The following is a 14,378-nucleotide window of genomic DNA, read 5'->3' as shown; positions in this document are numbered from 1 at the left end:
CGCATGCGTCTCCCCTCCCTGTCTTCTCTCACTCTGCGTTCCTTCCCCTTCGTGGCCTTCGTCCTCCTCCACCTCTCTCATTCCTCTCTGCCTTCACACATCTCCCTTTCTCTCTTGTATTTTCTCTCTCCTAAGGCAAGAAGACCGGCCTGGGACTCAGGGCAATGGAATCCTCTAAATTCACTCGCTGGTGTCACTCACTCACAAGTGCACTTCTCTGCCAGGGGCCTCAGTTTCCCCAAAACGCCGAGGAGGTGTCCATAGTCCCTCCCCACTCTGTTCTGGGAACCGGTAAAGAGACAGCTGTTGGCAAGATGCCTGGCTCTATGATTTCTGGAAGGGCGACCCCCTCAGCCAAAGTCCCAGAAAAGCAGTTTGTCTTTAAAGCATTGGGATCAAAGCCACTTTTTCCAGAAACTTCACTAATTGTTCACTCTCTGCAGGCACTTTTTGGCCGTGCTTTTCCTCCAAAGAGGTGGGTGGGAATATAGCAGCTCAGGACCTGCAGCCCCTGCAGTGAGCTCTGCCAACAGTGGGCTCACCAGACCTCCAAAGCTTCTTCCAGTTCCACAATCTTGGCGGGGTGGTGGTGTCTGTGGACTTCTGTCTGAACAGGTGTCTCGGGTAGAGGGACCAAGCCTGCAACCATCCAGCCCCTTCCCACCTGTCCGGGTTCCGCTAATAACTCGGGACCACAGTGCACTATTCAATTTGTGAATTACTCCAGGATAAATACATGGTTCTCTGAAGATAATCAGATTGTCCCCAATTAAAGTTATGGAGGAAAAAAACAAAGACAAGAGTTTGAGGGTTGTAGAGGAGAATAATTAGCCACCACAGTCATTTTCTGTGTAGTAGATGGGTTGATGACAGAGCTCGTCGCCCCATCAGTGCCTGTGGGGTTACTGACCTCTTATCTTCTTGCAGCTCAGGTCTGGGAAGCCCAGCGTGAGAACGGGAGGGGTGGTCACGACAACCCGGCTGGGCACGAAAGCCTGTGCTAGAATTCTGGACCAGATGCAGGTCTGTGTGAGCCTCAGATGGACAAGGAGGCTGCCACTGCTTTGATTCCGTCCATCTCACTCTCTCTCTTTCTCACTGGCCCGGGGCAGGCCATTTGACCTCCATGTCCCTGCCAGTAAAATAGGGATAATAACACACCCTTCTAAGGCTGCCTCTTACAAATAATTGGCCAGTTTTTGCAGGGCACTTTGAAGAAAATTGCTGTGAAGATGTTCTGCTGGTCCCGGAATTTTCCCTGGTGCAAATATCAAACAGACAAGGATGGCCAATGTTCTGATTCTGGCACTCTCAGCCGAACCATTTTCCCCAATTCAGTTGGAAGAGAGGAAGACGGGGGAGGGGCTGTAATCACAGCCTGGGCCTGCCTGGAATATTAAAGACACAACCCTGCCTTTGATGCCTGCCTGCAACGCTTGTTAATTTTAATAGGAAGCGAGCAGAGGCGGGAAGTTTCTGCCTGGCACAGGAAAACAGGCTGAGGCCAAAGAGGATTAGTGTCAACTCAATTTGGATCTTATGTGGCTTTGAAGTCCTTGGCCCAGTGCTGGACAGAGTTAAAGGACAACTCCTAGATGTCAGCAGGGTGGGAGGCAGGGGGCTGGGGAAAGTGCAGACCTAACGGCCCCTCGGTTCCCAGCTCAGCCAGGAACAGACAGCCTCTGTCTCATTTTAGGAAACACCTTGGAGTCAACAATCTCTCAAGCTGGTGAATTTCTGGGGAAGCTTCACATAGGGGTCTCCGACTAAGTGCCTGCAGGGTCTAGGCAGTTAACTCATAAGAGCAAAGTAAGCTGATTGTATGTAACAGGGAGTGATGGGGACTGTGGCAAACAGTAAGCTTCAGCGGAATATTGAGATTTGGGAATTAGGGTTTAATTTTGTCCGTTCTTTTCTAGGGGATTTATCAGAGAAATGTGTTGCATTTTATAGGAGACGTTGGAAGTCTGAATTGTGTGTGTGTGTGTGTGTGTGTGTGTGTGTGTGTGTGTGTGTGTGTGAATGATTCCAATTTTTAACCTTTGACCAAAGTTGTTTATTATTTTTAAATACCCTCCTCTTGAAAAAACACACTCATAAGCCAGAACAGCCCATGGGGCCCTGCTTTGTGACCTCTGTCTTGGAACTCTAGAGCTTTGGGGGTGCAAAATTGCTTAAAATTCACTGAGGCCTTTGGTTACTATTTATTAGAGACTTCAGACCAGTGCTTGGTTGAGGTCGTCAGGATCACCCAGTGAGACCCTTTAAAAAACACAATTTGGTGGGGGGGTATTCTGATGCAGTGAGCTTGGAGTGGGAGTTCGAGAGGGTCTCATATTTTTTTAACCCCTCAGATGATTCTGGTGTGCAGCCAGTTTGGGAAAATGGTGCCCTCATCAGTTCCTCTCAGTGACTTTTAATCTTTTTTGAGTCATAAACCCTTTTGAGAAGCTAAAAAACTTATCAACATTTGGCATAATGAAAAAGAAGATGCTCATCCAGAAAAAATTTTGCATACAATGTCAGAGGGTCTGAGTACTCTCCTGTTCACAACCACCAAGTGAAAAACCTCAGCAGTACTTGATGCTGGAATCCCATGTACAAGAGTCATAAAAATGGCTTCCAGGGTCTCACTTGTATTCCTCCAGTGACAGGGAGCTCATCACCTCTGATGATAGCCTATTCCTTTTATGGGAGCATTACCAGTAGTTTTGTGGGTTCTTTTGTTTAGTTCTTGTGGGTTTTTTTTTTTAAAGATTTTATTTATTTATTTGAGAGAGAGAGAGCAAACACAAGTTGGGGGAGGGGCAGAAGGACAAGCAGACTCCCTGCTGAGTGGGGAGCCTGACGTGGGGCTCGATCCCAGGACCCTGAGATCATGACCTGAGCTGAAGTCAGATGCTTAACTGACTGAGCCCCCCCAGGTGCTCCTGAAACTTTCTTAAACCCTGTTTTTATTCTTGGCTCATCCTATGTCTTGGGGTAGAAGATATCATAAGGTCCTTTGCATAAAGTAGGTTGAGGGAGGTGGCTTTTCTTTGCCTTAAACTCTTTTAAACTTCAAGGGAGACTCTCCTTTTCCTCATAGTTGAGGTTGGGTGTCCATCATGCCTCCCTCTCAGCATCCACTTTGGGACTTTATAGATTTAATTTAAGCCAGGCCTCTTTTTCTGCACCTGGAAGAAACCTCATTTTGTACTCTGTAGTCTTGCTGTCCCTTTGATGGCTTTAGTCATCTGTCCTTGCCTCACACAGGTATCTGGGTTTGAATGCAAATACGCCGAAGTGTTCTCACTCACCTTTTATCCCAGGGCTTCTGGAAAAGGGAACACATGTGCCTGCAAACATGGGCCCGAGTGAATGCCACAAGGAAGCTGGGAAAACGGCATCCTCTTACCAGCCCTGCAGGAAGACAGCAATGACTGGCCGCTTTCCACCGAATGGACATCCAGTGGGCCTGGCAGGGTCCCACTCATGCATTCATTCACACATTCATGCCACAAATATTTATCAAGTTCCCAAGGGGAGCCAGGTTCTGGGCTGCATGCTGCAGACAGAGCAACCAATAACACCATGCAAGTTTGTGCCTTCCAAGAGTTTGTATTTTAATAAGGGAGATAGAAGACTAGCAAGTAAGCACACCCATGAATAATTACAAGGTGTGATGTGGCATGTGAGATAACTCTAGATAATATATTAAGGGAAACCCAATTCAGCCAGAGGAGGTGATCCTTCCACTGAGAGTTGTTGGGGAAGGGTGTTTCAGGACGACAGAACAGCATATGCAAGGGTCCTGTGGCTGAAAAGAGTTTGGTTTTTACAAGAAACCCAGAAAAGGCCAATGCAGCTAGAGATAGTAACTAAGGGGGAAGAGATAGTTCAAGAGCTTTGATTCAGATGCCAAGAAGGTTCAGCAGGTTTCATGAATGAGTGAAGGAAGCTAGGTCAGAGACAAGAGGGAACACCGGGGTCTGCGGCAAGGTGGCACACGTGCGCCCCGTGTAAATAAAGGAGGGAGCCACCGTTCAGCTCCAGCTAGCCTCACAGCTGTGGCACTGGCACTTGTGGGTCCAGTGTTGCCAGGCCTTCTGATCTTTCAAGAGAATCCTCAAACTTCCATTTTTCTACAAAATCTTCTATTTAAAAAAAAAAAGAAGAAGAAAACTGAGAAGAAAAAAAAAAAAACCAACACATCACGTTTGAGGGCCAAATGCGGCCTGCCTGGGTGCTGCCTCGTTATAACCCCTGGGCTGGGTAAATCCACAGCAGAGAATTAAAGGGTTGTAGAGCAGGGAGTGTCCCCTCACTCAGCGGACTGAGGCCCAAAGTGCTTTCAGTTTCTAGCCCTTGCTCTGCTCGGTAGTTTCCTGAGAACACAAGCAGCCCTTCAGGCTCATTTCCTCTTTGGGCCCCAGGCGAGAACCTAACCGTGGGGCTCAGTTTCCTAACTTGCACACAGGAACATTGAGGCCAAGTTTGGCGGCTGCCTGGGGCCACAGCGTGTGGGGGTAATTGGGGTTTGTAAACAACTTTGAAGCTTCTAAGAGTAAGTACCCAGCAAAGTTCAGAAGGGGATTTCAAAGGGCTTGTTTCTTCAAGTGCCACCACTGTATCTGTCCCAACCTCTCCCCATCTCCAGGGGGCTTTGCCCAGATGGGAAATGAACAGGAGGCTGCCCTCCGCTGAGGGCCTCCAGAAAGCCCCTCCGTGCATTCACGTCCCCCCCACGCACCTGTCCTTTCCTTCCGTCCTTCCTGTTCCCCTTTTCTTCCTTCGCAAACACGCCGTGAGCCCTTCCAGGTGCCCGTCACAGTAAGTCACAGCGCCGGCTCTAGCCATGCAGCCTGGTGGCTCTTGCAGCCCAGGGAGTCAGAAACCACACGTGCAGCGCACATGACAAGACAGAACCTTTGGAGAGAGGGTTATAGGCACAAATCACCTATCTGGGGGTTCAGGCCCCCTCAGCGCCCCCCTCCCATCCTAAATAAGTGAATGCTTCAGCTGCAATCTGTAGTCGAGCAGGAGTTAGCCAGAGCGAAGAGGAGAGTCGGGGGAGAGAGTCTAGGTAGAAGGAGCTTCCATGATCAGGGGCTGGCGGAGGGATATAAGGGAGCTCTAAGTGTTCACACACCTGAGAGATGCCCACTGGCAGGGGCCTCGGAGCTGTCAGAGGGGGCAGGGTGGGAGCAAGATTTCCTGTCCCCTCAAACGTCCTCCTAGCTAGACTGAGAATCAAACTGACTCGAGACAGGTTAATAGAAAATCAAATTTAATAGCGTAGGGATGGGGGAAGCCACACACACGTGGAAATTCCAAAGACAGTCCAGCAAAATGAAGCATGTGTGTCATCCCGAACTGAGGGAGAAGTGGGTAGGGGCCTGGGACTCCAGAGTGAAGGAATGCACTGTATGGGACCATAAGAAGAAAAGCAGATGTTCAGTGATTAGACGGTTGCCCTGCCGTACAGATGTCACTCAGATAAAATTTAGCTCTGGTAGTAACCCTCATGCTGTAAAAGACCCCCAATTCAGATTCTTCTAGGTAACTGGAGGAGGGGCAGAGTTTCTCTTGAGCCCACAGGGTCCTGATCGCCTTCACCTCAACACAATCTTCATGCCAAAGTAGCCCATCTCAGGATGACCTGTCCTTGCCCCCTAACAGAGCCCCAAGGCTGAGTGGTGGAGGGAGGCAAGGAAGCGGAAAGGAGTCTGCTCACAGGGGGCCCTCAAAGCGAGGGCAAGGATTGATTGACTGATCGATCTTACTTTTTAACTGTCTACCCTGAAGGTAACAGCGTAATAAGAAGTTTCTGAACGTCAACCCGAAAGGACAGGTTAGGACTTTTTGATTGTGTCTTTTTTTTAGAACGCAGTGGTTATTTCCCTAGGTTGATCTTCTTAAAGGAAAAGCCTGGCAAATGAATCCCTTCTAATTCTGTTCTTCTGTGATCTTCAAATCCCCTTTCTGCACATCTTCTGTGTGCCAAGACACCAGTACATTACCCATGCAGTGGGTACTATTGTAAATCCATATTTGCGAGGAGAACACTGGCTCCAAGAGGTCGTCTGCTAAGGTCACCCAGCCAGGAAGGGGCAGAGTGGGGATCTAAATCCCAGTCTATTTGTTTCCAAACCCTGGGCTCTGTCTACAAGAAGGGCATGATCAAGATAATGACCGGCAGCCCGGCGATGACCCACCTCAGCCAGGTCCCGTGGTAGAAAAAGCCCCTATCTGTAGAGATCTCCCTGCAAGTGTTGGATGGAGGAAAAAAAAAATCCCATGCCTAACAGCAACCTCTGAGCGGAGGTGGTTCCAGGGGCAGCTTGGAGAAGCAGCAGCTCCGCTCTGCCTGTGCTTGCATGCTAATGAGGCAGGGACGCCAGTGGCTAATTAACGAGGGCCTGACCTCCAGGGTTCTCAGGATGCCAGCTTTTGTCCAAGTCTTTTCTCCTTCAGAGAACATGGAGCTGGTTCCTGGACCGGATGCAGCACCAAAGGGCCTTTCAGGGCCTCCTCTGAATGAAGCGTTCTGTTCCCACCACAGCTTTTTAAAGACTCGGGGAGAAAACAGAAACCCAGAGGGACTAAGAAGTTCTGTTCTTCAAGGATGGGGCAGGCGGCACGCTGCAAAGTCCCAGGACAGCCTTGCCCTGGGCCGGGCACCAGCTGCTGGCGGCTCAGAGGGGTGGCGGGGGTGCTGGCCTGGGCCTGGGCTGAGTCACGCTCCCAGCTCCCATGGTAAATTATCGCCCTTGGTTTACAGCTAGTAAACCCAAAAGGAGACCGGAGTCACTGAGATGGCTCTGGTCCAGATGCACCAGGAGTTGCAGATCCCTTTCTTTTCAGTCCAGCCTGGGATTAATGCCGTGGGTTTCTCTGTAGGAAGGCTAGGTCTGTGGCAGAGGATTTAGACCACTCATCTACATGCAGAGAGAGATGACAGAATAATACAAATGGCTTTTAGAGCAAGTGATAAGATACTCATCTATGCTTATAATAATAGAAGTGCAAATTAAAACTACAACCAGATATCATTAAAAAAAAAAAGTCTATCTGATTGGCAGAGATCCGAACATGTGAAGTACGTGCGTGCAGAGGCAGTGAGGAGACAGGCATGCGCAGCCTGTGGGCCAACCACAGTTGCGTCCACAATGGGGAAGGCATATGGACTTCCACGCAGCACCTCCACTTGTGGGAAATTATCCTATATATTTATTTGCACATTGTGCACGAAGAAGTGGGTGCAATTCACCGTAATTTTGCTTATAAAAGATTGGAAAAGGACTAACTGGGTAAGACAATGGGGACTGGTTCAAAGAATTATGACACATCAATGCAATGGAATTTTAGGCAGCCCTTAAAGATATGAGGTAGCCCCATATGTCCCCATACAGAAGGATCATGAAGAGATATAGTGTTAACTGAGGAAAAGCTAGGTCCAGAATCGTGTGCCCAGCAAGGATGCCACCATTTGTGGTGGGAAAGTGGGAAGAGGCTACTTAGACATCCACATTTGTATATGGACAGAATACATCTGCAAGGAGAGGCAAAGAAGACATAATGGTGGTGGTTACTTCTGAGAGGGGGGCTGAGGAGCTGAGGGTCTGCTCGGCTGGAAGGCAGACTTACACTGGAGACTTGTCTATAGCATTTGAATTAGTTTTACCTTCGGGGTGCCTGGCTGGCTCAGTTGGTAGAACATGTGCGTCTTGATCTCAGGATTGTGAGTTTGAGCCCCACGTTAGGTGTAGAGATGACTTAAAAAAAAAACAACAAAACAAGGGTGAATTACTTTTACCATACTACTTTTTCAAAAGAAAGGAAGGAAAAGAGGGAGGGAGGGAGGAAGGAAGAGAGAGACAGAGGGAGGGACAGAGGGAGGGAGGAAAGAGAAAGAGAGAGGGAGGAAGGAAAAGAAGGAACAAAGAAAAGTGTAGATAGGCAAAAAGAAAAAAATGCTCAGTGGCAAGCCCACAACACTAGTAAGATTTTGGCTTATATCTTTCTATTGTTTTTTAATTAATTTCAAAGTTAAAGAAAATTTACAAGAATAATACAAAGAACTCACATATACCTTTTACTCGGATCTGCATGCTATCACATTTATCTCTCTCTCTATATATATACTTATTTTTTTTTAAATTTTATTTATTTATTTGTCACAGAGAGAGAGAGAGAGAGAGAGAGAGCGTGCACAAGCAGGGGGAGCAGCAGCAGGAGAGGGAGAAGCAAGCTCTCTGCTGAGCAGGGAGCCCAACGTGGGGCTCGATCCCAGGATTGTGGGATCATGACCTGAGCCGAAGGCAGACGCTTAACCGACTGAGCCACCCAGGCGCCCTTAAGAGACTCTTTTGATCCTTCTAGAAACAGCCAGGTTTCTCCTGGAACCCAGCCTGATGGATGAGCTCAACCTCCTGGCTCAGGGCTCCTCTGCCCCAGGAATTCCTGCCCTGCTGAGACATTGTCACTACCACAATCCACGCCCTAAACAGTCTTGTCCTGCATCACTGCCTGCAACTGTGGGAACAGGCCCTTTATATGCACAATGTCATCTTCAAAGTGCTTTTGGCTTGTTAATTGGCCACGATTCACATTAAGATTAGACTAAAGATCCCCCACATGCCCAACAGGGGAGGGCTGATGTCACTGGCCTTGGGAACACCTTGCTGGCAACTCACTGCAGAAAGCACCGTCCCCCCCCCCCCAAGCCCCTGCCCGCCCACCGGCTCTGAGTGATAGCTGATGCTGGGAGAGGATCCCAGCTTCCCGGCTTTAATGTCATCTCTGGGAGCCTCAATTATTTTGGTCAGAGAAATGGGGGTGATAAGGTTGTCAGGAGGACTCATCACACAAAGTGGCTGGTGTGGGGTAGCTGCTCCATAAATGTTGGTTTCCTTCACGCTCAGAAGTTACTTCCTCCACAGGGCATTTCTTGGCATCTTTCTTCTAACCTCCAGAACATTGCATATGTTCCTCTTTTAACCCTGATCGGTCCGTTCTCTGCCTTGTATTATGGTGAATTGTGCCCCTGCTGCAGCTGTTAAGTCATCGAGCACGGGGCTTCTGTGTAAGGCATCCTTACACCTCTCTCGGTAGGAAGCCCGGGGCCCACTGTGAAATTCAGTAAACGTGTGCGTGCCCGAGAGGCAGCACCAGCACTGTACAAGGGCAAAGGGCCCTAGAGCCCCACTCTGTGGGTGCAGCCCCAGTCCCGTCATTCATTAGCTATGGGATCTTAGGTGAGCTACTTACTTCTTCATGCCTGGGAGTCCTGATCTGTAAAAGGGGAATAATTAATAATGGCGCCGACATCAAAAGCTTGTTGCAAAGAGTAAATAAGTTAATGTGCATAGAACAGTAGCTGCCACATGGTAAGAGCTTTATAGCTCTTGGCTATTGTTAGACCAGCATCCAGCAAAGGCCCTTTCTCCTGGTGTGGCCTCCGTACATGTTTGTTAAGCTGAACTGAGAAGATTGTATCCCCCACCCTCTCCTCATGAATACCCACACTTGGCCGATTTTCTGAAATGCTACCATTCCTAGTTCATTCTTTGGAGTTCAGGTAGTCTACCTTATTAAAATGCAAATGTTGATTTCAAATGTTAGTCTGACACTTTCTATGTGAAAGGCTTTGTACAGATATACCACTCTGTGGCCTTAAAGTTGGAGGAGAGGACTTCCTTATGCCATCCCAGACCATCTTCAGAAGGAGGTCCAGGAAACTGGTCTCAGGAGGGTCTCTAGGGAGGGGATCCTATGGCAAAGACTGGGGTGGGAGGGGGACTTCCTTTTCAATGTATATTCTTTAAAAATATATTCTTTTGTACCATGGTAAAATATACATGACTTAAATGTTACCTTTTTTTTTTTTTAAGATTTTATTTATTTGGGAGAGAATGAGCAGGATGAGGGACAGAGAGAGAGGGAGAAGCAGACTCCCCGCTGAGCAGGGAGCCCGATGCGGGACTCGATCCCAGGACCCTGCGATCATGACCTGAGCCGAAGGCAGACGCTTAACCAACTGAGCCACCCAGGCGCCCTAAATGTTACCCTTTTAACCATTTTTAAGTATACAATTCAGTGGCATTAAGCACATTCACAGTGTTAACTAGCCATCACCACTATGTCTGGAACTTTTTTCTCATCCCATACAGAAATTATACCCATTAAACAATAACTCCCCATTCTGCCTCCTCCACACCCCCCACCCCTGGTAACCTCTATTCTACTCTATGTATTTGCCTGTTCTTGTACCTCATATAAGTGGAACCATACAATATGTGTTCTTTCGTGTCTGGTTTATTTCACTTGGCTTAATATCTTCAAGGTTCCTCCACGTTGAAGCATGGAGGCAGTCCTTTTTAGGCCTGAATATTATTCCATGGTATGAATCTTATTGATTTATCCATTCATCTGTTTGATTTATCCATTCATCTGTTTGATTTGTCCATTCATCTGTTTGATTTATCCTGATAGCTACTTGGGTTGTTACCACTTTTTGGCTATCGTGAGTAATGCTGTATGAACATTGTTGGACAAATATCTGTTTGAGTCCCTGTCTTCGATTCCTTTGGGTATATCCCCAGAAGTGGAATTTCTGGATCATGTGGTAATTCTACGTTTCATGTTTTGAGGAATCATCCTGCTGCTTTCCACAGCGGCGGCACCATTTTGTATTGCCACCGACAGGGGACAAAGGTTCCCATTTCTTCAGATCTTTGTTATATATGCTTTTATATATTTTAATTTGATAGGGTATCAAAGCATTACCACTTCAACACTACATTAAATATTCCAAGAAGGGGGCGCCTGGGTGGCTCAGTTGGTTAAGCGACTGCCTTCAGCTCAGGTCATGATCCTGGAGTCCCGGGATCGAGTCCCACATCGGGCTCCCTGCTTGGCGGGGAGCCTGCTTCTCCCTCTGACCCTCTTCCCTCTCGTGCTCTCTATCTCTCATTCTCTCTCTCTCTCAAATAAATAAATAAAATCTTTAAAAAAAAATAAATATTCCAAGAAGCCAGCATTCTAAAGGGGTGAGGGTGCATGAGTGGACAAGACAGCAGTGATGAAACAGGCAGCAGCCCTCTATTCAGCGGGAATGCATGACTGAGAATCCAGATTGTTGAATTCAAGGATCGGTTCTGTGTTATATTGGCTGCATTGTCACACCCCCTCTTTGGGACATGATTTTCTCAGAGGTCAGATGGAAGTGTTGCATGAGGCTCTCCTGAGTTCCCTTCCTGCTGTATCTGCCAAGGAGCCCACACAGAGAGGTCATAAGAGAAGTGTGGACAATGTGCTCCTCCAGGTAGATTCCCGGTTTGCATCTCCCACCTCCTTTGCCTGCTGGCTTCCACTGGCTTAGGTGATGCAGGAGACTGGGGGAGTGGGGGGAGGAGAGCATGGTGGTGGTCTTCAGCGCTCAGCTCCCTCCTTGCGCTACCACCTCCGTGAAAGCAGCTCCAGCCAGATCCCCCTTCACTGGGCTCCTGCAATACAGTTCCTTACCCTGGGGAAAGGTTAGGACTGGTGCGTTTGTTTCCCAGGGCTGCCATTACAACGTACCATAGACTGGGTGGCTTAAACAACAGAAATTTATTCTCTCACAGTTCTGGAAGCTAGCGGTCTGACATCAAGGTCTCTGTAGGATTGATTCCTTCTGGGGGCCCTGAGAGGGAATCTGGTCCATGCTCCTCCCTTCTTCCTGGGGTTTGCTGGCCATCTTTGGCTTGTAGAAGCATCACCCTGATCTCTGCCTTCATCTTCATGTGGCATTCTGTGTGAGTCTGTAACCAAATTTCCCCCTTTTATAAGGAAACCAGTTGTGTGGATGATGATCCCATAATGACATCTTTTTTTTTTTTGAAAGATTTTTATTTATTCATTTTACAGGGAGAGACACAGCGAGAGAGGGAACACAAGCAGGGAGAGTGGGAGAGGGAGAAGCAGGCTCCCCACTGAGCAGGGAGCCCGATGCGGGGCTCGATCCCAGGACCCTGGGACCATGACCTGAGCCGAAGGCAGACGCTTAAAGACTGAGCCACCCAGGCGCCTCCATAATGACATCTCTTAAACTTGATGATCTCTGCAAAGACCCTCTCCAAATAAGGTCACATTCTGAGGTTCTGGGGGTGAGGACTCCAACATACTTTTTTGGGGGAGGAGGGACACAATTCAGTCCATAACGGGCGGTCACAGCTTCCACTGCTGCCTCCTGACCCTGCGTTGGTTTCCCAAGTCCTGCCCACACCTCTGTAAATAGCTCCGTGGTTCAGTTTCTCACAATCCTGGTTGAGAACGTGCCTCTGTGTCCCGCAGGGACTCGTCAGGCCTTAGCATCTTGGCCAGTTTGTTTTGGTCTGTTCTTAAAAAAAAAAAAAAAAAAAAAAAAAGCCCTGATCTTTGTTTCCTGGGGTCGCTTCTGGAAAATTCGGCAGATGAGGGGAAGGACCTCTGTGTTCGTTTTGGGAGGAGGGGGGCGTTCAAAATAGATCACATCTGCAGTCTCCTCAAGCAAGAAGTCATGGTAAAGTGTGCCCATATATTCCAAGAAAGCCTTGAAGGGTCCACCTAGGGGTGTTCAGCATAAAGAAGCTACGGAGGGATGAGGATCTATCTTCAAATACCTGAAGAGCCGACAAGGGGAAGAGTCATGAAGTCAATCTGTCTGTTTCTACAGAGAGACTGATATGTGGCTCAGTATAGTAACACGAGTAAGAGATTACTTATGTAAGTTTATATAAAAGATATATATATAATATAAACAGATTTATGTAAATAATATAAAGTAAGTAACAGATTTCTGAGAATCGTGTGAATTGTGGGCATCCCAGTCACAGGAAGTATTCAAACAGAGGCTGGATGGTCAGAAGCCGGGGCTGGTGATCTCTCCCCTTTCATACTGGCAAATGCCATGATTGTAGAAACGGGATTGGAATTTCTTTAGCCTGCTTTGCCCCCTGAAGATATGAGGCTCACATCTCCAAAGCTGCACAGTGCTTTCAGATGTAAGAATTTATACCAAAGTAGAAAAACTCAAACTTCCAGAGAAGGTGCCCCAGCCATTGGCTTCCCACCCAAATGGGTAATTACTAAAGCTGAGTCAAGCCTCAGCCAGCGTCTGATGCTGCCCACACCCAGGTATGGCTCCAGGGGGCTATAAAGGGCACGCTACTGGAAACTGGAACAGACTCCAGCGATCAGCTTTGATCTGCACCCTGCAGGCAGGTTGGGCTGGGAGCCGGTTTCTCTGCTCCTTGGGTGCTGGGCTAACCTCTTGGGTTACCTCTTGGGTGCCGTGGCCTCCTTTAATTTCAAAATCATTCGAAGGCTCCCAGTCCTCATTGCCCTGGCAGAGAAGCTTGTCGCTGTCAGCACACCTCTGGTTACACCTTCTTCTTCTTCTTTTTTTTAAATTAATTTATTCATTTGTCAGAGAGAGAGAGCACAAGCAGGGGGAATGGCAGGCAGGGCAGGCAGAGGGAGAAGCAGACTCCCCGCTGAGCAAGGAGCCCGACGCAGGACCCGATCCTAGGACCAAGCCGAAGGCAGATGCCCAACTGACTGAGCTACCCAGGTGTCCCCTGGTTACGCCTTCTGATCGCCACCATTTACCACCATGGGCTTGGCAGGTGTTGATGGAAGCAGGAGGAGTTTTTCATCAGTCATGAGTAGATATGTAGATTTAAAAAAAAAAAGTCACAATGTAGGTCAGTTACAGAGGTATTTCAGAATCAGAAGCTGATGCTTCAGGCCAGAGAAGGTTGGAAAGAACATCAACAAAAATTAATTGAAATGTATTTCTTTGAGTGAATTGTTTGGCAAGGCTATTATATTTGAATCATGCTAGACCAAATCCTTTCTTTATTTTCCTAAAGAGTCTTTGAATATAACTTACTGAATAGGACTTTACATAACTGAAAGTGTGATGCACAGCATTGCTTTATTGTTGTTATAAAAAAAAAAAGTCCTACTCCTCATCTGTGTGCAAATGGTAATCAATTCCCCACAGCTTCCCTCCTCTCTGGGAGTCTCTGGCTCACCCAGAATCATATTCAGAATCATGCCCAGAATCTCAGGCATGGTCTTGTGGGTGTCATGGTGCAAAATAAGAAAAAGAAAGAGGCACCCTTTCTCACTGCTTATTAGTACAAACCATACAATCTCTTTCGAATTTGTCAGTGGGGAGAAGTTATGTAGGCCAATACCACAAGGTGAGAGAGATAAAGCAGGGTAATGAAAGAGGGAGAGCCTGGGGACTCAGGGTAGGCCTCTCTGAGGAGGGGGCCATTGAGCTGACATCTGACTGACATACGGGAGCCAGGCTTGACAAGATTTGGGGGCGGAGCATTCCAGGTGTAAAAGACTGTAAGGTGCTG

The 14,378-nt window shown here is 47.9% G+C and overlaps 1 protein-coding gene across 3 annotated transcripts in view; it reads right to left on the bottom strand.

Moving 5' to 3' along the window:
• MT4 (metallothionein 4) overlaps nt 1-14,378 on the bottom strand; it is a 35,172-nt gene that overhangs the window by 13,499 nt on the left and 7,295 nt on the right. Inside the window, exons 4-6 of one of the 3 annotated variants that reach the window (XM_088027379.1) lie at nt 7,667-7,757; nt 4,733-4,908; nt 3,300-3,402 (exon numbers count right to left, since the gene is read on the bottom strand). The exons of 1 other annotated variant lie outside the window; for it this stretch is intronic. The gene's annotated coding sequence lies outside the window, so the exon portion shown is untranslated. The remainder of the gene's footprint in view (nt 1-3,299; nt 3,403-4,732; nt 4,909-7,666; nt 7,758-14,378) is intronic. One more of the 3 variants, XM_088027380.1, reaches the window with a different exon arrangement.

The sequence above is a fragment of the Eumetopias jubatus genome, unplaced genomic scaffold (genome assembly GCF_037043125.1).
Source record: "Eumetopias jubatus isolate StellerSeaLion01/CBP00866 unplaced genomic scaffold, mEumJub1_p1.0 scaffold_10, whole genome shotgun sequence".
NCBI classification, from domain to species: domain Eukaryota; kingdom Metazoa; phylum Chordata; class Mammalia; order Carnivora; family Otariidae; genus Eumetopias; species Eumetopias jubatus.
This window is presented reverse-complemented; position numbering and strand designations above follow the sequence as displayed.